This window comes from Gorilla gorilla, chromosome 22 (genome assembly GCF_029281585.2).
Source record: "Gorilla gorilla gorilla isolate KB3781 chromosome 22, NHGRI_mGorGor1-v2.1_pri, whole genome shotgun sequence".
Classification (NCBI taxonomy): domain Eukaryota; kingdom Metazoa; phylum Chordata; class Mammalia; order Primates; family Hominidae; genus Gorilla; species Gorilla gorilla.
This window is the reverse complement of record NC_073246.2, coordinates 23,757,735-23,782,273: the sequence shown is the minus strand read 5'-3', so window position 1 is coordinate 23,782,273 and position 24,539 is coordinate 23,757,735. Positions and strand designations below refer to the sequence as shown.

The following is a 24,539-nucleotide window of genomic DNA, read 5'->3' as shown; positions in this document are numbered from 1 at the left end:
CTAGGGAATCTCGACCTTTTTATTAACTGCATTAAAGAAGGAGAATTACCACATCAGGTAACAAGGAAGAAAACTATGACAGGCTATAGGGCTTAAAATGTAGTAGTGTATATTATAATCTGAATAAAATAATTTTTTTAAAAAAAGCCTTAACAATGTAGATAATAATTTTGTAATCTGTGACTTAACGTAAAAGAAATTCTATTTTTCATTTCCTCAGGCTATTTCAATTAAGTTCTTCTAATTAAGCCTGATTGGTTTCCCAAATTCAAATGTCTGCCTATTCTAATAGAATCTATAGAGTAATGTAATTACATAATCCATCTATTATACACGATAAAGATAGTACAGTTAAAGTGTCAAATAGAATCAAGGCTATCTTAATGAGAAATATTTTCTATTGTAATTTTTTCTTTCCCCAAAGAGATATGAAGGTATAATTTCCTGCGTGTGTGAAATGTTTATATTAAGCTTCTAAAAAGAAAAGTCTCAAGAACCATTTCAAAGTAAAAAGTGCTTTATATTTGTGACCTTGTACAAATTTCCTAATTTTTCACGGCCTCAGTTTCCTTATCTGTAAAGTAAGAAATAGAAGCAAAATTGTCCCCTCACTATGTGAATAACCAAGGATTTTATGTGTCCCCCAAATCAATTTTTTAAAGTAAGAAAATGATATAGTGGCGTTTAGCCACGTGCAGTGGCTCCTGCCTCTAATCCCAGCACTTTGGGAGGCTGACTTGGGCAAATCACTTGAGGCCAGGAATTCGAGACCATGCTGGCCAACATAGCGCAACTCAGTTTCTACTAAAAATACAAAAAAAATAGTTTGGCAAGGTGATGCATGCCTGTTGTCCCAGCTACTGAGGAGGCTGAGGTGGGAGAATCACTTGTACCCAGGAGATGGAGGTTGCAGTGAGCCGAGACCACGCCACTGCACTCCAGCCTGGGTGACAGAGTGATACTCTGTCTCAAAAGAACAAAAAAAGAAAAGAAAAGAAAAAATATGATATAGAGGCACTTAGAAATGTATTAGGATTGTAGCAATTATAATATCAGATTTATTGACACTGAAAGCTAAGCATTTAATTGAGAAGTGTTTTATAGGAAAAAAGGTAGAAACTGCAATTCAGTAAACTGACATTTCATCTTGACATACCTTGAACAACTCTTCTTTTGTCTGCCTCAGAAAGCATGCATGCCTGGAAAGGGATGTGTTTCAGAAGCAGGGAGAAAGCCAAAAGGAGAGATCCTGTCCGGAACACATTATAATTACTTTGTTAGAGTTTTTACTAGCATTATACTCACCTAGAATAGAGAATGGGAATGAGATAGAAAAATGAATCAACATGTTATCTGTAACACATATAACCCTTTGCACAGGAGGAGAAATGTGGTCTTTCCATTGTCAGTGGATGCAAAGTTAACCAGTTTTCTGGAAACTCTAAATCATATAGACAATCTGAAGATAAGGACATAAATATTGAACAACATATATCCAACAAACATATTTGAATGTTTAATATATCAGGCACTTGAGATATATCAGTGGAAAAAACATCAAAGATCCTAGCCTTGTAAGGACATGCATCCTAGTAAATAGTAGATGCAGTAGGTAAATGATGTAATATGTTAAAGGCAATAGGTGTTTTGGGAATATTTAAAAAGAGAATAAAAGATTAGAAAAGGGGTATTAGAATTACCTGCTGGCACACTACTCTTCAGTCGCATTCAGCTACATGCAATACAGGCATGAAATAGTCAGGGGGTGAAATTAATCAAGTGTTTCAAAATGAATGTTTGAAACCAAGAGACAAAGGAGATTTGAGAATGTAAGCAAGAGAATGACTGTCGTGACTAACTATACCATTAAATCTAGTAAGGAAGAGAGAAAAACCATCAAAATGTTGAAGAGGAGTTGAAAAAGAAAGTGGTATGTAGAATCAATGAAATGTATGTTTGGTGGGTCATGGAATGGCATAAATAAGGGAATAAGAGGAGATACATTCATTCTAAACCTGGGTCCTTACATTGATCTGGTGGTAGAGTGGGTTGGATGAAATGAAAATTATGGGGAGGTTTTAGATATTGCTAATATATAAAGTAATAAACATTTTTGTCATGAAAGAGTAAAATTGTTGTCATTTCAAAGACATGAAACACAATTAAGGATTATATTATAATAAATCATTGAGTATTTCATTATGAAAAATAAAGACTGTTTCAATGATATCAAATTGAATTGAGGAAATGCTGTAAATTTTTGTATTTCATTTGAAAGTTAATATCCATCACTGAAATGGCATTGGAGATTTGCATTTGTTTCCCTTACTCATATTGGCTCAGCTCACTTGCTTGTCATGGAAAAACTGTTAAGTAGATAGCCCAGTTCATATTTTGCTGATAAGAAAACAATGGCACAGATAAATGAAATGACTTCCTGGTATAGAGAAGTTCCAGGCCTCAAACTAAGCTACTCACTTTTGCCTGCCAGAATATTCCAGTAAAAACCACGCCTCCTCCCTGGTAGGTAGACCTGTTAGGTCACATCTCTGTATCACTCTGTGAGTAGAACAATACACACAGGAAAAATTAATTTTAATGACAAATAGAAAGAACTTTGGTATTCAAATTGTTTAAATTATTCACAATATTATTTTATATAACAGTAATATGCAAAATGTAGCAATATACAAAAATAGTTAAAAAATTGACAACTTGCGGGAGTAAAGTTATGAAAATCCTTTTGTTTGTTATGTTGGAGAAAGGCAGAGAAACTTTCAAATGCCTTGAAATTGAATTTTGATTAATTACTTTTTTATCCATCTCCAAAAAAAAGTGTATTATTTCTTACAGTAAAGATGTCAATGGCTGTTTCCTAAAAGATGCAAGGGTGTCCAACTTCGCACAATCCTGATGCTTTCCCTGAATATAATGCAATATATCATTTTGTGATTTTACTATATGAATATCCTTCAATATCACTTTTACTGTTTGTAGTATACTAAATAGAGGTGAAACCACTTTATTTTCCAAGCTACTGTGAGTTTTCATTTAAAATAATAAAAATTAATATGAGACCTTTTGAACAAAATGCAATTTAACTTTAGTGTAGTATTTTGAAACATACCAAATTCTTCAGCTAGAATTGAAATAACTAAATATGATTATTCAGCCCAAATAATTTTAAAAGGAAAAAAAACAGTCTTTTTTAGTGCATCTCAAGAAAATGCTAAAATCATCAGTGACAAGGTTAACATTCCAGGGCATTCAATCTATCTTTTGAATATGCATTGTCAGACAAGCCCGAGATACCACCAAAATATGTTTCCCTAACAGTAAATCATCATCATGATTGCCATTATTGATCTGTAGAGTCAGTAACCGAATCTATCCATGAGATTCAACATCATCTATCTTGATACTATATAGCCCCATCCTCCTGCCTAAACTCATTAAGCTGTCATCTGTTGGTTTACATCATTTTTATTTGAGGGCCCTAGCGAAACTTTGCACTTTACTTGGTTTCTAAAACAGTTCTAAGACCATATTGTCTCATCAGGAAAATTCCTTGTTTCCCGTTAACATCTGTTGATTCCTGTCACATCTGTTTCCAAAAATGAAGACCATAATAATTTTAAATGGGAGGATAGGTTGAGAATGAAGCAAGATGGCAGAATAGAAGGCTCCACCTATCATCCCCTGCAAGGACACTAATTTAACAACTATTTACAGACAAAAAAGCACCTTCATAAGAACCAAAAAATCAGGTGACCATTCATAATCCTTGGCTTTTACTTTGTATCACTGAAAGAGGCACTGAAGAAGTAGAAAAAGCAGACTTGAATCACTGACACCACCCTTTCCCCACCCACCAGCAGCAGCAGCTTTCTTTAGAGAGAGATTTTGTGCCCTGAGAGGGAGACCCAGCAATTTTGAGCCATTGAACTCCATGCTGCCCTTCTTTATAGAAGAAAGCAAACTAGATTAAACTCAGCTGATGCCTGTCCACTGAGGGTGCATTTAAACCAGCCCTAGCCAGAAGAGAATGACTGATGCCGGAGGTCAGAATTTGAGTTGTCGTAAGGCTCTCTACCGCAGGCTAAAGTGGTCTGTGGCTCCAAATAAACCTGAAAGGGAGTCTAGGCCACAAGAATTGCCACACCCAGGCCAGTCATGTCCTAGGGCTCAGCTGGGCCTAGAGATAGTGGATTGGGGTGGCATGTGACCTACTGAGACTCCTCTGCCTGTGGAAAGAGGAGGGAAGAGTGGGAAGGACTATGTCTTGTGGTTTGAGTGCCAATTCAGCCGCAGCACAATAGAACCCAAGGACGACTTCTAAGGTTTTTGACTCTAGTGTCTGGCTCCCTAACTGAACCTCTGGACCTTCCCAGGGGCCAGGGGAAATAAATCACTGCTCTGAAGGAAAGGACATAGGTCTGGATGGCTACAACGCTTATTCTAGAGACCCAGCACTTTGAGTGAACATAGGTGGTACCAGGGAGTGGTTACAGCAGAACTTGGGTAAGATCCAGCGCTGTACAGACTTCAGGTGTGACCCAGTACACACTTAGGGGTGGTGGCCACAGGGTTCTTGTGTCAATTCACCCCCAGCTCCAGGTGGCTTAGAGCGGAGAAAGAGGAAAACACACATATACTGAAAATAAAGGGATGGAGAAAGATATTCCATGCCAATGGAAACCAAAAAAGAGCAAGAGTAGCTACTCTTATCAGAAAAAGAATAGATTTCAAGACAAAAACTCTAAGAAGGAGCAAAGAAGGATATTATGTAATAATAAAGTGTTCAATTTATCAAGAGGATATAACAATTTTAAGTATATATGCACCAAACACTGGAGCACCCACATATATTAAAAAATATATTATTAGAGTTAAAGAGAGAGATAGGCCCCAATACAATAATAGCTAGATACTTCAACACCCCACTTTCAGCAATGGACAGATCTTCCAGACAAAAAACCAGCAAAGAAACATTGGACTTAATCTGCGTTATAGACCAAATGAATCTAATAAACATTTACATGGATCATTCTCAAGGATAGACCATATGTTAGTTCAAAAAAACAAGCCTTAAAACATTCAAAAAGATTGAAAAAATATCAAGCATCTTCTATAACCACAATGGAATAAAAGCAGAAATCAATTACAAGAGGAATTTTGGAAACTATAAAAATACATGGAAATTAGACAGTATGCTGCTGAATGACCAGGGAGTCAGTAAATAAATTAAGAAGAAAATTGAAAAATTTCTTGAAATAAATGATAATGGAAACACAACCTACCAAATCCTATGGGATACAGCAAATGAAGTAATAAGAAAGAAGTTTATAGCTATAAGTGCCTACATCAAAAAAGAAGAAAAACTTCAAATAAACAACTTAATGATGCATGTAAAAGAACTAGATAAGCAAGAGCAAACCAAACCCAACATTAGTAGAAGAAAAGAAATAATAAATTTCAAAGCAGAAATAAATGAATTTGAAATGACGAAAACAAGACAAAAGATCAATGAAACAAAAAGGTGGTTTTTGAGAAGTTAAACAAAATAGACAAATTTTTAACCAGGCTAAGGAAAAGAGATTATCCAAATAAAAAAAAAATCAAAGATAAAAAAGGAGACATTATGCCTGATACCACAGACATTGAAAGTATCATTAATAGCAACTATGAGCAACTATATACCAGTAAATTGAAAAATCTAGAAGAAATGGACACAGTCTTAGACATGTATAACCTATCAAGATTGAACCAGAAAGAAATTCAAAACCTGAAAGGACCAATAACAAGTAATGAGATCAAAGTCATAATAAAAATCTCCCAGTAAAGAAAAGCCCGGGGCTGGTTGCGGTGGCTCATGCCTGTGACCTCAGTACATTGGGAGGCCAACGCAGGTGGATCACCTGAGGTTAGAAGTTCAAGACCAGCCTGACCAACATAGTGAAACTCCATGTCTACTAAAAATACAAAAACATTAGCCAGGCACTGGGGGTGCATCCCTGTAATCCCAGCTACTCAGGAGGCTGAGGCAGGAGAATTGTTTCAACCTGGGAGGCAGAGACTGCATGAGCTGAGACAGTGCCACTGTACTCCAGTTTGGATGACAGAGTGAGACTCCATCTCAAAAAAAAAAAAAAAAAAAAAAAAAAGAGCCCAGGACCCAGTGGTTTTACTGCTGAATTCTACCAAACTTTTAAAGAAGAACTAATACAGAGCCTATGCAATCAATTACAAAAAATATAGGAGAAGGGAATACCTCCAAACTCAGTTTAAGGCAAATATTATCCTGATACCAAAACCAGACAAAGGCATACTTAAAAAAAAGAAAGAAAGGAAACTACAGACAAAAATATCCCTGATAAATAGAGATCCAAAATTCCTTAACAAAATATAAGCAAACCAAGTTCAACAATAAATTAAAAAATGATTCATCACGACCAAGTGGAATTTATCACTAGCATGCAAGGATGGTTCAAAATCCACAAATCAATCAATGTGATACATCATATCAACAGAATGAAGGAAAAAACCCCACATGATCATTTCCGCTGATGTTGAAAAAGCATTGATAAAATTCAACATCTCTTCATTATCAAAACCCTCAAAAAACTGAGTATAGAAGGAACATACCTCATCATAATTAAAGCCATATATATGAGACCCACAGCTATCATACAGAATAGTATCATACTGAATGAGGCAAAACATAAAAGCCTTTCCTCTAAAATCTGACAAGAATGCCCATTTTCACCACTGTTATTCAACATAGTACTGGAAGTCCTAGCTAGAGAAATCAGACATGAGAAAGAAATAAAGAGCATCCAAATTAAAATGAAATAATTCAAATTATCCTTGTTTGCAATTAATATGATCTTATGTTTGGGCAAACCAAAGAGTCCACTAAAAAGCTATTAAAACTTATAAACAGGTTCAGTAAAGTTGCAAGATACAAAATCAACATACAAAAATCAGAAGCATTTCTATATACCAACAGTGAACAATGTAAAAACGAAATAAAATATAATCCCATTTACAATAGCCACACATAAAATAAATATCTAGGAATTAATTTCAACAAAGAAATGAACGATCTCTGTAATGAAAAGTATAAAACACTGATGAAAGAAATTGAGGAGGACACCAAAAAATGGAAAGGTATTTTATGTTCAGGGATTGAAATAATCAATATTATTAAAATGTCTATACCACCAAAAACAATCTACGGATTCAATGCAATCCCTATAAAATTATCAATGACATTCTTCACAAAAATAGAAAAAAAAACCTAAAATTGTTATGAAACCACAAAAGATCCACAATAGCCAAAACTATCCTAAGCAAAAAGAACAAAACTGCACAAATCATATAACCTCACTTCAAATTATATTACAGAGTTACAGTAACAAAACAGGATGATACTGGCATAAAACACACACACACACACACACACACACACACACACACACACACAGAAGGAACAGAATAGAGAACCCAGAAACAAATTGACCCGCATACAGTGAACTCATTTTCAATGAAGGTGCCAAGAACGTACACTGGGGAAAAGATAGTCTCTTCAATAAAAGAGGAAAACTGGGAAATTCATATGCAGAAGAGTGAAACTAGACCTCTATATCTCACCATCTATAAAAATTAAATAAAAATGTATTAGAGAATTGAATCTAAGCCCTCAAACTATGAAACTATGACAAGAAAACATTGGAAAAATTATCAAGTATATTGGTCTGCACGAATATTTCTTGAGTAACACCCCACAAGCACAGGCAACCAAAGCACATATGGACAAATGGGCTCATATCAAGTTAAAAAGTTTCTGCACAGCAGAGAAACAATCCACGACGTGATGAGACAACCCGCAGAAGAGAGAAAATATTTGCAAACTACCATCTGACAAGGTATTAATAACCAGAATATATAAGGAATTCAAACAACTCTGTAGGAAAAAGTCTAATAATCTGCTCAAAAGATGGACAAAAGATTTGCATGGACATTTCTCAAGAGAAGACTTCCAATTGGTAAATGGACATATGAAAAAGTGCTTAACATCATTGATCATCAGAGAAATTCAAATAAAAAAATACAACGAGATATCATCTCAGTTGAAATGGCTTTTATCAAAAAGGCAATAACTAATACTGGCAAGGATGTGGATAAAAGAGAACCCTCTTGTACATTGTTGGTAGGAATGCAAGTTAGTGCAATCACTATGGAGAAATGTTTGGAGGTTCCACTACCATATGATCCAGCAATCCCCTCCTGATTATATACCTGATATAGTTTGGCTATGTCCCCACCCAAATCTCATCTTGAATTGTAACTCCCACAATTTCCACATGTCTGGGAGGGACCCAGATGGAGGTAATTGAATCATGGGGGAAGGTCTTTCTCATGCTGTTCTTGTGATAGTGAATAAGTCTCATGAGATCTGATGGTTTTGCAAAGAGGAGTTCCCCTGCACAAGTTCTCTCTCTTTGCCTGCCGCCATCCATGTAAGACGTGACTTGCTCCTCCTTGCCTTCCACCTGATTGTGAGGTCTCCCCAGCCACGTGGAACTGTAAGTCCATTAAACCTTTTTTCTTCCCAGTCTCTGGTATGTATTTATCAGCAGCATGAAAACTGACTAATACAGTAAATTGATACCGGTAGAGTGGGGCACCCAAAATGTGTAAGTGACTTTGGAACTGGGTAACAGGCAGAGATTGGAACAGTTTGGAGGACACAGAAGAAGACCGGAAAATGTGGGAAAGTTTGGAACTTCCTAGAGACTTGTTGAATGGCTTTGACAAAAATGTTGATCATGATATGAACAATAAGATTAAATCTGTGGTGGTCTCAGATAGAGATGAGAAACTTGTTAGGAACTGTATCAAAGGTGACTCTTGTTATGTTTTAGCAAAGAGTCTGGCAGCATTTTGCCCCTGCCCCAGAGATTTGTGGAACTTTGAACTTGAGAGAATGATTTAGGATATCTGGCAGAAGAAATTTCTAAGCAACAAAGCTTTCAAGAGGTGACTTCAGTGCTGTTAAAGCATTCAGTTTTATAAGGGAAGCAGAGCGTAACAGTTCAGAAAATTTGCAGCTGGACAATGCGATAGAAAAGAAAATCCCATTTTCTAAGGAGAAATTTAAGCTGGCTGCAATGACAATCCCCAAGACAATGGGGAAAATGTCTCCAGGGCATGTCAGAGAGGTCTTTACTGCAGCCCGTCTCATCACAGGTCCAGAGGCCTAGGACAAAAATATGGTTTTCTGGGCTGGCCCAGTGTCCCAGTGCTGTGTGCAGCCTAGGAACTTGGTGGCATGAGTCCCAGCCACTCCAGTTGTGACTAAAAGGGGCCAAAGTAAAGCTCAGGCTGTGGCTTCAGAGGGTGCAAGCCTCAAGTCTTGGCAGCTTCCACATGGTGTTGAACCTGCAGGTGTACAGAAGTCAAGAATTGAGGTTTGGGAACCCCCACTTAGATTTCAGAGGATATACGGAAATGCCTGGATGCCCAGGAAGAAGTTTGCTGCAGGGGTTAGTCCTTCATGGAGAACCTCTTCTAGGGCAGTGTGGAAGGGAAATGCAGGGTTGAAGCTCCCACATAGAGTCCCCACTGGGGCACTGCCTAGTGGAGCTGTGAGAGAAGGCCACTGTCCTCCAGACCCCAGAATGATAGATCCACTGACAGCTTGCACTGTGTGCCTGGAAAAGCCACAGACACTTAATACCAGCCCATGAAAACACCCAGGTGGGAAGCTGTACCCTGAAAAGTCACAGAGTCAGTGCTTCCCAATACTATAGGAACCCACCCCTTGCATCAGCATGACCTTGATGTGAGACATGGAGTCAAAGGAGATTATTTTGGACCTTTAAGATTTGACTACCCAGCTGGATTTTGGAGTTGCATGGACCCTGTAGCCCTTTTGTTTTGGCCAATTTCTCGCATTTGGAATGGCTGTATTTACCCAATACCTGTACCCCAATTGTATCTAGGAAGTAACTAGCTTGCTTTTGATTTCACAGGCTCATATGTGGAAGGGACATGCCTTGTCTCAGATAAGACTTTGGACTGTGGACTTTTGGGTTAATGTTGAAGTGAGTGAAGACTTTGCCAGACTGTTGGGAAGGCATGATTGGTTTTGAAATCTGGTGACATGAGATTTGAGAGAGATGAGGAGCAGAATGATAGGTTTGGCTATGTCCCCACCCAAATCTCTTGATGAATTGTAACTCCCACAATTCCCACATGTCATGGGTGGGACTCAGTCGGAGGTAATTGAATCACAGGGGTGAGTCTTTCTTGTGTGGGTCTCAGCATTGTGAATAAGTCTCACAAGATCTGATGGTTTTATACAAAGGAGTTCCTCTGAACAAGCTCTCTCTCTTTGCCTGCCACCGTTCATGTAAGACGTGACTTGCTCCTCCTTGCCTTCCACCATGATTGTGAGGCCTCCCCAGCCACATGGGACTGTAAGTCAGTACCCAATTGAATACAATACCCAAAAGAAAGGAGACCAACATATGCAAGAGATATGTCCAACCCCATGCTTGTTGCAGCTTTGTTTACAAAAGCCAAATCTCGGAAGCTGCCTCAGTGTCCATCAACAGATGAATGGAAAAAAAAAAAAAACTGTGGTACATGGCCGGGCACAGTGGCTCACACCTATAATCCCAGCATTTGGGAGGCCAATGAAGGTGGATCACCTGAGGACAGGAGTTCAAGACCAGCCTGGCCAACATGGCAAAACCCTGTCTCTACTAAAAAATACAAAAATTAGCCAGGCGTGGTGGTGGGCACCTGTAATCCCAGCTACTCAGGAGTTGAGGCAGGGATAATTGCTTGAACCCAGAGACGGAGTCTGCAGTGAGCAAAGATTGTGCCATTGCACTCCAGCTAGCGGAACAGAGCAAGACTCTGTCTCAGCAAAACAAACAAACAAACAAAAAAAAATAGAAAAAGAAACTGTGGTATGTATAGACATGATGTGCTATTCAGTCATATAAAAGAATGAGGCCTTGTCATTTCCAACACCATAGAAGGAATTGTAGGTCATTATGTTAAGTAATATAAGCCTGGCACAAAAAGACAAATGTCATATGTTCTTATGTATTTATGGGATCTAAAAGTCCAAACAACTGAACACATGCAGATAGAGAGTAGAAGGATGGCTACCAGAGGCTGAGAAAGGTAGTGGGGAGTTGGAAAAAGGCTTAGTAACAGGTACAAAAAATAGTCCAAATGAATGAATACGGCCTAGTGTTTGATAGCACAATAGGGTGCCTATAGTCAGTAAAAATTTAATTGTACATTTCAAAATAACTAAAACAGTATAACTGAATTGTGTGTAACACAAAGAATAGATATTGACAAGATGGATAACCCATCTTTCATAACGTGATTATTATGAATTCCATTCCTGTATCAAAATATCTCATGAACTCCATAAGTATATATGTCTACTATGTACCCACAACAACTTTTTAAAAAGAAATAAACCTCTTGCATTTAACACATCAAAAAAATGGGAAGACAGCTGTCATCACTGAACATAGCATGTCATATAGGTCGTGCATGTTTATTTTCATGTCTACACGTATACTTACAAGAATGTATAATAAAATAATAATTCAATAGCTATCAGAATATAGGAAACACTACATAATGATATCTGTTATGGTGTACATTCAGAATAAATTAAGAATTGTTGAATACTATTTAATACAGTTACCTGTATCTTTGAAATAATAAAGTGGTAATAAAGAAATAATTTAGTTAATACTATTTACCTAGAGTTAAGTTGAAGATGTTTTGGTTTAGGTACTTAAGTTCTTTCCTTACCTTCATTTCCAAAGACTTTCAATTAATGAATTGCAATATGTGTGTGAATATCATGACAATGCACACTAAATATTGTATCTATGTTCATTTCTCTTAATTGATGAGAAAAAGATTAAGAGTTTTTAACAAATTATCAGGAAAGCCCATGATTTATAAAGTATTTAAAACTACAAGATACATAGAAAACATGATTTTTTAAATTCAAAGAATAATTGTAATAGTTGATTTGCTGAAAATAAAGAAGTAGTATATTGTACTTAAGAGTTTACACTCAAAACATTGAAAGTAAACATTAAATATCAGCTCAATATCAAAATGAAACACGAAACATATTTTATCTACAGGTTAAAAGCTCATGTGTTAGGAGCTTTTAGAAAAAAGCAAACAGTTTATGCAACAGGGAGAAATATATTTACATATATATGTGTATATATATACACACACATATTTCTCCCTGTTGCATAAAGGAGAAATATACATATATACATATATTTCTCCCTGTTGCATAAACTTATATATATACACAAGTTGGTATAATATATATCCTTTTTGACTTTTGAGTAACTTATTATGCTCTTTCCTGTAATTTCTATATTCTGTAATTAACAATTAAATGTTATACTTAAGAAAGTATAATAATTGCTGTTACAATAAAATTTGTAACTGTAGTTTATAGGTGATAAAATTTTGAATTTTTAAATCTCAGAAGGTGTAGGCAATTGAACATATTCTTTCTAATCTTTAAAGTGTAAGGTAAAAAATTAAGGTACATCATATATATATACTTATATAGATATATGTATATATATGTATATGTGTATGTATCTATACATACGTGTGTGTGCATATATATATATAGATAGATAGATAGATAGATTCAATCATCTTGGTGCAAATATACTATGCACTAGATTCTTGGCAACAAAGGTGGAAATGATGTAATCTATTATCCCTATCTTCAAGGACTTCACGTTCTGGTGAACTATTTAATTACATTAGGTTGGTGCAAAAGTACTTGAGGTTTTTCCATTACTTTCAATGGCAAAAACCACAACTACTCTTGTACCAACCTCATAATACAACTCTAACACAATGAGGACACTACAATGATGGAGATACACACAAGGTTGGACTAGCAAATGCTGAAAATATTTTCTGGAGAAAGCGACAGGAGGACTCCAAATGCCTTCAGTGCCACCATTCTGTGAACTCCTTGGGTTTCCAGCCTATCATCTTGTGACACCGACCATGAACTCAGCACATAGCAAAAGTACACTGTGCACATTAGGGGTCGTTAAAATACTTTATACTGAATGTAGATTAAGTTATATACTCATTCACATTATATCAATTCCACCCTACTTAGGACTAAGCTCTTTTTCTAAACCTGGATTTAGTTAAACATACAGGTTTTGAGGACAAAAGTAAAATAGTAGTGAGGATGTATATATCTCCATTTTTGAAGATTTCTAAGATTTTGTTCATTGACACTGTACTAGACATGATGAATTTTGCAGTCATGAGCATAATTCTAGGCACAAAACTGCACTTGTGCACTTTCTTTTTCTCTTTTTTTCTCTCTCTTTGCATGTGTATGTGTGTGTGTATTACCTTTATATTATGTAAATTTCCCATAATTTGTGATGTATGCATGCATACATCCACACATATACACCCATTTTATATTTTTTAAAAAATTTTGTTTTATGAAAAATTTTAATCATATGCAAAATTATGTAATGGATCCCCACGGATCTCTCACACAGCTTTGATAAATGTCAACACATAATTAATCTTGTTTCATTTATACCCTCATCCACTTATGCTCTAGCATATTATTTTAAAGCAAATCTCATAGGTTAGATCATGTCATCTCTAAATATTTTATTATTTTACTCAAAAAGAAAAGGAATATTTCTCCTTTGTAGGAACTCATTATTTATATACCTGTAAACACAGATACATAGAAAATGATAAGAAACAGGCAATAAAAATGAATAAAAAATATAGGGAGATACAGAAAGTTGGAAGGAATACTGTTATTTAGCACAGCCAGAATATAGCAAATAAGCTTTTCAAGATAGTAGGTGCGTCTTATATATTTAAAACATTTCTAAAGTCATTTTTGATGTTACTGATTTTCATGTTGAAATAATCTCTGGAAGGTTTTATACAAATCTAAATGTGTTTGATGTTCCCCTTCCTGTGTCCATGTGTTCTCATTGTTCAAATCCCACCTATGAGTGAGAACATGCGGTGTTTGGTTTTTTGTCCTTGCGATAGTTTGCTGAGAATGATGGTTTCCAGCTTCATCCATGTCCCTGCAAAGGACGTGAACTCATCATTTTTTATGGCTGCATAGTATTCCATGGGGCCTGTTGTGGGGTGGGGGGAGAGGGGAGGGATAGCATTAGGAGATATACCTAATGTTAAATGACCAGTTAATAGGTGCAGCACACCAACATGGCACATGTATACATATGTAACAAACCTGCACATTGTGCACATGTACCCTAAAACTTCAAGTATAATTAAAAAAAAAAAAGAATACCCTCAAAAAATCTAAATGTGTTTTGCTTGAACAGAATCCCTTTTCATATTTTTTGAAACAAAAAGCATTTCTTGCACATGTGGTATACATATTCTTAATACTAAAGATTTAAAGCAGAATAAGAAATGATTCTAAATTTGTGGACCCAGATAAAAGTATTCTATGTGATATGAGTCAAGAATTTCCTCAAATAGGAGTCTTTTCTGAGTCTTAAATTTGAAAAATAATTTTCTTAGCCCTGCCACAAAATTAGGAAGTTTCTTAGTAAATGAAAGCCAGCAGCCCATGCAAAGACTCATCGATATGAATGAACTTGGCGGGTTCTGGCAGACGGAAGGATTGTGCTTGGTAGGGGAGGGAGTAAGTGGAGATTTAGTGTAAGGAGTTGAGAAGTCAGGGGAGATACTGTGCTAAGGAGTTCAAAACTTTTTGCTCCAGGCAGAGGGAAGTGACCAGAAGATTTGTGAACAGATTTGTGTTTTTCAAAGTCTAGGTTCAGTGTAAGAAGTGGACTTAATAATGCACGAGAGATTCAAGACAGCAACAGCAAGTTTTACAAGAGCTGATGAGACACCCACTAGCTGTCCTAATTCAGTCTTTCCTAGTTTCTCACAGTAAAACCAAGGGAAGGCTTATGGACCCTCATCCGATTGTATGCCAAGAGTAGATTAGTAGGAGGTAGTAGAATACTAGTAGTCTACTCTGGGTATAGGCAATAAGGGGGTGTATTTTATGTGGAGAAATTTAAAACAATAATAAAACTGACTAAATGTCTGTTTCTTATTTTCATACTAGCTGACAATGCTAAAACATATCAGAAGATATATTTGTTAACCTAAGTTATAAACAATTGCTGTGATTAATGTTGTTTTAATAATACATCTGTCAGTTACAACTTGCAAGTTTGTATTACTTATCATTTAATCAACATTATATTCTATGGGAAATTTAATTCAAAGAATCCCTAGTTATATAGTCAACCCCAAATGCAAAGAGATTCACCTACACATGTTCATCTTGAGAGGAAATTTGTAAGAATTCATAATCGTTTGACCTTCCTTAAATTCATCTTGTATCTTTAACCCCAAAAGCATATAATTCTGTGTGCAAGAACTGTATGCAATTTTTCTTTTATGAGTTATCTTTTTCCCCTAATGTAAAGATTTAAATGAGGTTAATCAGAAGCAAAATGTATTTGCAAGTAGCCAGAATTAGTCTTGAAAAAAATATACAGTGGACCACTAAGCCGAAATCAATCTTTGAAAATTAGTACATGGAAACTGTGGAGTGGGACATTATGCAGCCACAACATTAAGGGAAGGGATCCTTCCAAAGAAAAGTAGAATCAAGTTGCTAAGAAGAAGACCAAGAGAACTGAAAAAGGTGCTCATCTTATATCGTCAAAGATTTTTAAAAGTGGGATGGTTTATTGCCTAGATTGTTCTGTTTAATAAATGGATACTCATTCTAAATTGATGAAATAATAATGCCAATATTTGTTATTATTCAGCTGTTTCTACAATTTTTATAAAAGACAAAAAAGTAACAATATTTTAATAAATATCAAAATTCATGGTGTATTTTCTGTTGAAGATGTTTTATGGGAAATTTTGTAAGAGCAAGAAAGAAAACAATATTATAATATGTATTTCAAATAGGATATTTATAAACTTCTGCAAAACTCATCTTTATATTGAAGACCTTTGTTAATAATTTGTATTCCTTGTTTCTTCGTGTAATAGAACATTTTCAAAACTAAAATTAATAATAAGTATTCTTTCACCAACAAGGAGAGAAAGAAGAAGGACAAATCTGGTTATAATAGCTATAGTACATGAAGAAGATCAACTTTGATAAAGTGATTGATAAATTCGCATAAGTTAAGGCTGAAAACAAAAAATGTAATATTTATAAATATAACAAATCCATACATCATATATTTTTCCTTTTTAAAAAGATACTGCAATTAAAACTATCCATTATTTTCCTTTTAGATTTTATATTTTTTTGAATTTTTCTTTCATAATTCTACATATATGAAATTCAGAAACATAAAATTCTCACCCTGCAAATTTTTTGCCATAATTCACACTTATTTCATCTTATTAATAGCCCAGAAAATAATGTTGTCCTATAGACAAGGAGGATGCTAAAAAATGATTCACCCTGGCTGTCAAACAAAACAGACATTGCCCTCATTAGAACTCTAAACATCTCGATTTAAATCACTTTGCACCAACCTCTGAAAAAACTTAAATTCTATCAAAAGTTTACTGTATAGATTGGATATTAAGGAATTATTATACATTTTTAGCTATGCATGATGATATTACATTTACATATGAAAAGTGGAAGGCCATAAAGTCTGAGATATTTTTGAAACATTTTATCACCAAAAGAAAAAAACATGTGAGGAAACAAAGAAGATATTAAAAAGATATCAAACAAGTTTAGAAGAATGTTTATCATTTGAATGATGTATATTTGGAAGATTTTTATAATATTCTCTCTCTGTGCAGAATAATTCATTTTTTTCATAACAAAAAATAATCATGAAAGAGTTCACCTTGATCATGGATCTGGATTGATACATTACATCATTATGTTTTCTGAGAAAAGCTGACCATCAGCAGGACTGAATAAAAAAAAAACATAAATTTTAGTACTTGTCTTAAAGACCCAAAGTCTACCTTAAAACTGTGTACTTATTCCTCCACAACAGAGATACTTATTTTGTAGGGAGGATATAATACTTTTTGTAGTCCATCTTGATATCTCACTCCCTCTTTTTTCCCCTCATCAATATATCTTATTCTGCCTGCATTCAAAAATTGCAACTTGTAAAGTAAGCATGTCTGGAGATGGAAAACCTGTACTAAATGCGGTAACACAAAAAGTTAAAAGATGAAAGGAGTTCTTCTTGTTGCAATGTATCATGGGAATTATGAATTAGTTTATTAGGTTATGAATTATGAATGAGTTTATTCATTAGTTCATATGAATTATGAATTAGTTTATTCTTCAGTTCAGAAATCCACTGAAATACTCAGTGGGAATAAGAGAAGAATCCAACTCAGTGAAGTAATAGCCCACAAATAGCTTCACTTTATTACTTTTTATGTTCCAGCATCTCTGATAGTTGATATGCACATTTCCATTTTTAATTCAGGAAAATATTAAGTAAAGGCTCAGGAATCTAAAGAAAATAGGACAAAACAGGTAAGATAAATGTGCTAAGTAGAAGAATATTTGCAACAACTGTGTCTACAAATGTGGGAAAGGAAAGAAAAGATCTTACAATAAGGAAGCTGAACCCACGCACCTAATCCATCACCTGTGGAAGCAGCAGGCCAGGAAGGACACCTAGTCCAAAATAGAAAATATATGAAGTTAAAGTTAATGAAGCCATTGGTCAGAGTCTTACAAAGACAAGGGCCACAGAAGAGGAGGCAAACAAGGTGGGAGAACTTAAGTTCTATTTCTGGAAAGGTAAAAAAAAATAAGAAAAGACTATTTCTGCAGAGGCAGGAGCAGAGTATATAATCAGGAAGTCTGAAGGGCAAAGAATTAGGAAAGTCACCAGGTAGTGTCGAGGGAAATTAAAAGGTACATAGTTAGAAAGATAAGGAAGATTTAATTCAAGACTATTGCAACAGGAAAGGAAACAAAAGGCAGTCTGAACTGAACTCAGGAAGTCTGAAGCACCAAGAATTAGGAAAGTCCCCAGATAGTCTCAAGGAAAAATTAAACCTGACAAAATAAAAACGCTAAGGAAGATTTTATTCAAGACTATTGCAACAGGGAAGATAAAACAAAAGGCAGTATGGACTGAACTTTGCTGCAGCAAAAGCCTGGAAAGTTTTGAAGACCTGGGGTGGTAGATTATAAGCTGTGTGTGTTTTCAAATTAGCCTCATTCAAAGGAAATATCATTTCAACTTTTATTTTAGATTCAGCAGGTACATGTGCAGGTTTGCTGGATGGGTATATTGTGTGATGCTGAGTTTTAGTATTGATGATCTCATCACCCAGTGGGTGAGCATAGTAATTTTTCAGCCCATTCCTCTCTTCCTCCTTCCTCCCTCTAGTAGTCTGTAGGGTTCCATCTTTATGTCCACATGTATTTGGTGTTTAGCTCCCACTTATATGTAAGAACATGCTGTATCTGGCTTTCTGTTACTGCGTTGATTCACTTAGAATAATGGCTTATTATTTGCAGAATGTAAACTCTCTTTTTATGACTGAAGGAAAATTTACAACTTAGATTTAGGCTTCTGTGCTCAGATAGAGACTGGGAGATGGGGGCTCTATCTTCCTTAATGATTACATTTCAAAGGGAAGGCTCCCAGGTCCTCGAAAAAGACAGTCCTTTTGAAACAGCTTGAAATCTCAAAGAAGCAGAGGAAGAACGTGCAATTACATGTTGTCAAAACTATATGCTTTAAGAAATGAGAGTTCAGGGTCTTAGAAAGAAGTCTGTCCAAGATTTAGTCAAGCTGAAAAGAACATTAAAACCATCTTGTTCAGCATGGTTGTTGCTAAAATGCAGAACTGAGGAACAGAGCTATCTCTATGTATTAGTTACCTTTGATTACCTTGTAAGAAGGTACTTCTGTACTTTAAAGGATCCAGTGATTAAGATTAGCCCTAATTTCCATAATACAATGTTCTTCTTCATTTTGACACTTCTTTTATCAAGGCACATTTCCCTTCTAAGATTTAGGCAAAGGTATCAAATGGTCCTTCACCAAGGCCTTTGATAAACCCAGAAGGCTGATTGAAACTGAAGAAAATGAAAGTGTAATGGAAGAGCACATACATGTGCTCAGTACTACAGAGGACTTCAGTCATTGAGGTACAGGTCTTTCAGTCAAGGATCTCCTCTATATTTCCAGTTTGGAATTGTCCAGGGAGACTAGTGTGTATGAAACAAACAGAGAGAAGCCAAAGGAAGTGTTTGGCCATAATGCAGAATGGATGGAGAAGGCCAGTTGCTGAGAACATATTAAAATAATAAAAGAGGTGCACTAATTCAGAGTCAACCAATATGGGAAGGAAATGATTTAATTAAAGGATGATGAAGCACTGCAATGCAGAGTCTCCAAAGTGCTCACCAAGTCATTTTTTCAATCCTATACACAAAGCTAAACTATTCTTTTCTTGCCTACAACCACCATCTTGTAGAAAGGTGAAACCATGGGATCAAGTTTTGGCTGATAAAATATGGGCAGAGATGAGGCATCTCTCTTCCTGGTCTATTATCTAAATTTTCTTTTTCCCTCTTTCCTCTTGAAGACTGGAAAGGTGGAAATGAGTCTGTGGAGAGCTCCATATTTTTGAAGGATGTTGGAACCACTTAATGGAATACATATATCCTGTATCTCAGTTCTTTAAAAAGCACCGTCCAAGAGAGTTGCATGTTTAGCAAATTTACATTGGATGTAGGAAGAGCAAAACATATACGTTTACTGTGTTAAGCCACAGGGATATTTGATTATTTATTTTGGCAGTTTACTGAGTCCTTAGTTATAGAGGTAAAGCACAAAAACAAGGCTGACAAAATAAATGTAGAACGTTGGAACAAAAATGATAATGAATAAAATCTCTAAGGGAAAGAAAAAGGCCAAAAGAAGCAACACTCAAAAATGGAGCCCTTGGAATGCCTCAAATTAGGAAACAAAAGGAGGATAAGTAGCTCTAAAGGAATAAAATAAACCGATTATGTAATAAGTATATAATAACATGATGTCATTGAAAATAGGAGAGTGAACATTTTTTTAAAAATGAGGGGTTAAACTGAATAAATAAGATCCAGAACTACATTGATTAAATGTGTACATGAGAGGGATTCTGAAATTTTAAGTTCAATTTACCATAAAACTTACAGTTGAAGGGAGACATTTTATTCAGTGCTCTCATTTTAAAAGGGATATGGAAAAATTAATAGAGAAAGATATAATGATTAAAATTACACATAATTCTTAAAAATACAGTGAGTCTTTTAATCGAGATAAACTATCATGAATGTTTCAGCAACAGATTTTTTCAAATATATTACTGTCTGTTGTTTTATGTTAAAGTCAGTGCCAGACACTTAAGGAGTCAATGTAAAAGTAGACTGAATTTCTTCACTCTTATTCCAGTGAAATTATTAGAAAATTGATCAATGCTTAATTATTTAACAGGGAAGTTTTGCTTGCATTATTACTAGAAAAAAGAGATACTAGCAAAAATATATCTAAACATCCAAATAGTGATAATACAGCAGACCAGGAAATTTTAGAATTGTATGCAATTTTAGACACTGAATCTAAAATTATTTAACTAGCAGGAACCTCTAGGACATACTCATGAATGAGCTACAGGGTGTCATTGTATTCCTGAAATTAAAAGTAAAATACAAAGTGCAAGTCATTTTTATAGAGAGAAGATATAACTTTAATCAAATTTTCAAAATGTCCATGACTCAAAAAGATCAAAAGAAATTGTTATAGTTCAGCTTTATCCCTTTTCAAATGAGGCACGTAAAATTCAGACCAATAAAATGTCACACAGGTAGTTACAAAATTACCACCGTAATATATGTTTTCTTATCTATAGTATTCTTTTCCAGATACTGTTCCGTGAAGAATTCTAGAAGCAATAAAAAAAATTCAAATCAAATGATACAGTTACAGGGGAGAGGCAGGGGATGTTTTTTCTCATTCTTTAAGACCATACAGCTGTTTTATTCTGTTGCTTCCCCTGTAAAATGCCTGGAACCATTCTAATAAGCATAACGATTTACATGTTTTGGGATAGTTATTAAAACTGTCTAGGCCTTTCAGGCAAGGTATTATCAATTCTACTCTTTCTTTACATATTATATTTTCCATTACTTTTATATTTGCTCTCTTATGAAAGGTCTCCAAGTCTTTCCCATGTATTTTCATGTTCGATAACTACAAATTAAAGACATGGTAAATACTCTAGTAAAATATTCCTTTCCTGAAGCATTTTCTATTATTTATTCTTTACTCTTCCAGATATTTCACTTATGTAATTACTTTGGTCTCTCTAAAGTTGAAGGAACTTTGGAGAAAATAAAAGTATCCATTTAACTGAATTAATTACTGTAACACAAGTTTTTGAGATTTTTCATGAAATTTGATAGCAGTGCAATGTAGTCAAAGAGAATAGACTCTGAGGCATTTATGAGCTGCTTTGAAATATCTCCAACAATTAATTAACTGTGTAACATTGGGTATATTATTTTACTTCTATGAGTGTCCATCTCCTTCTTAAAATGGAAGTATTAGTAGAGAGACTAAAGGTTTTTAAATTAAACATATCAATGAATTAGAAATGATAGATTTAAATTTCCTATAACCCTTCCTAAAAATTTTAATTATTTGTTAAATCTTAATGTATCATTTGAAGTATATATTAGCAATCTTACTCAAGATTATTAATTTATGCTAAAAGATAATACAATATTGATTGTTAGATTTTATCATTTTGTCTTTCAGTTATATCCTACATTGTCTTTTTTTTCGGTTTTTAGGTTAATGTTGAATTCCACAAATAATTTGGATTTTCTCAATTTTATTTTTTCATTTTTTTATTATACTTTAAGTTTTAGGGTACATGTGCACAACGTGCAGGTCTGTTACATATGTATACATGTGCCATGTTGGTGTGCTGCACCCATTAACTCGTCATTTAACATTAGGTATATCTCCTAATGCTATCCCCTCCCCCCACCCCACAACAGTCCCACAAACCCTAGTTCAAAGGGAATTGTGGATGAACAAAGTGTGAAACACATAAAAACCAAAACTGGTTTTATTTAATAATGAGTTGAAAGTTCAACAGCTCACCTGCTGATTTGACATTTTTTCCCCACACTATAATCTTCCTGAGAGTTCATATTTAAAATAGTAGTGGGGATGTATTTATGGGAGAATTATGTTTGAACTCTATATCTCTTCCTAGGCACCAATTTTATTTTGTATAGTATTTTAAGGTACAAATAGCGTGTGTGTGTGTGTGCGTGTGAGTGTGTGAATGCTGTTGATGATGTGTATACATCTTCAATCCTAGCATAGAGAAATGACAATTTTGACTCCCAAAATATTACTTTTACTTCCCACAGCTTCTTATTGTTCCTTTCTTTGTCTAACAATTTGTCTATAAGAAGTGTTTTCTAAAGTTTGACAAAATATTTAATCTAATTATTTTAAAGCTTAAAAAAATCAAGTCTGAGGAACATAAATAGAAAGGAACTGGAGTAATACTGCACAGGCCATGCTTTACTGAGATAACATATTCACATGTCCCAGAATCTCAGCAACTTGCAGCTCTTTCTTTATTTTATTTATTTATTCATTATTTTCACAACTTAATTTAAAATATGCTTACTAGGATATTATGAAGAAGCTCAACATATAATTGATACTACCGTGAAAATAGATATGTTTTGTAGTTTGAAATATGCATATTACAATTTTTGGAACAAATGAGAACACTATATTTTCTAAATAAAGAGTGGTAGTCACATAAGTTAATGTCTGAATTACAATATGACAGAGCACAAGGCAGCACAATATGTCACAATAACAACACTGGGTACAATGTACCTCTGTGCTATAAACTTGGAATTGTTTTATTGATGCCCTGGCAATGTGAACGTGAGTATCTGGTTATAATTTAATGTGAAAAGTGTTTCTGCAGGCATTTTAACAGTGGACATTTTTATTGTTAGTCAAATCTAGCTTTTTGCAAGACAGGTAAACATAAAACAACCATGACATGTTATTTCATTGTTTAGTGACCAATATATCCGAGAAATATTTTTCCAAATGCAAATAACGTTCCTATTTTCAATGCTAAAAAAGATAAATATTTGTCAAAATTGAGTACACCGAATGTTGTGTGTTTTACACGTGATTTTTTCATTGTTCTATAAGTACATGGATTTTAACAAGTATAACTCTTCATGCTTTAAACATAAATATTTAATTTAAATAACTGAATTTTTTTTAAAGTCATGGCTCTTGGAGATTTGCATGAGTTTAAATATATTAAGTACCTCACAGAATGCCTAATACTCAATGGAGACATGTTTCCTTCAATTTCCCTTCTTTATTAAAGATTATGATTTACTTTCTATGTTTTAAAAGATAATTTAATTTACTGTAAATCCATAAATTGATGATGGATGTGAAAAATTTCCCCCTCATCAAGTCTAAAGCAGTATCTTCATTTTAGAAAATCTCCTTCAATTTTTATCTCCAATCAAATATCTCCCAAATTTTAAATTGTGTCTTATTTTATTTTCATTTGCTAATCTACAAACGTGTTGAATACAAATTTCACTCTAAGTACTACGCTGAACATTACGAATATGATGTCAATAAGAAAAATATATTTTCTATCCTCAGATGCCTTACATTTCTAATGGGAAAATATGGAATAGAAACAATTAAGTAAATAATTTAACTCCTTAGAGTGCTCTGTGCTTTGAAAATTCAAAGGAAAAATATCGGTCAATGTATGACAAGACGAAAAGCTACTTTTGGAAGGATATGCTGAAAGAAGAACTCTTTGTTCTTGATATGTCCTACATCTTATTGACAAGACATGAAACTCTGAGGAAAAGACCTCTAGGTAAATAAATAAACAAGGACGGTGCATTGATTGGAATGAGTTTGATTTGACAAAGGAAAAAGAATTACCAGCCTCATGTTTACATTACAGAAAGAGTTTTCTAGCTATATTTATCCTTGCCATCCTACATTCAGTTCTCCAGACAGCAGCATTTGTTGAAAAACATCATCAGATGCTTTGCTTGGCTAGTGAAAGGACTTCAGTAACTTCTTTTGAAATATAAAATAAATTCCAAATGATTTACTATAGCCTGCAAAGCCAACTCATGCTCAATCTTTTCTTTCTGACATCATCTTCCGTTAGTACTTTTCTCATTCAACAAGCTCCAACAATATTGATTTCATGGTAAAGGGTAGAACATTAACACACACATGCTTTATCGGTTTGCAACTGATGACAGTTTGAAGACTAAGATGCATTGGTGAAGGTGACAAGATGTATCCTTGACTTGGAATGTAATGATACTTGATATTCTTCAGAGTGTTGTC

The 24,539-nt window shown here is 34.6% G+C and overlaps 1 long non-coding RNA gene across 1 annotated transcript in view; it reads right to left on the bottom strand.

Moving 5' to 3' along the window:
* LOC109024471 (uncharacterized) overlaps window positions 1–24,539 on the bottom strand; it is a 50,373-nt gene that overhangs the window by 9,851 nt on the left and 15,983 nt on the right. The window contains exons 3-4 of the long non-coding RNA XR_002003975.2: window positions 2,479–2,559; window positions 1,157–1,249 (exon numbers count right to left, since the gene is read on the bottom strand). This is a non-coding gene — a long non-coding RNA (uncharacterized lncRNA). The remainder of the gene's footprint in view (window positions 1–1,156; window positions 1,250–2,478; window positions 2,560–24,539) is intronic.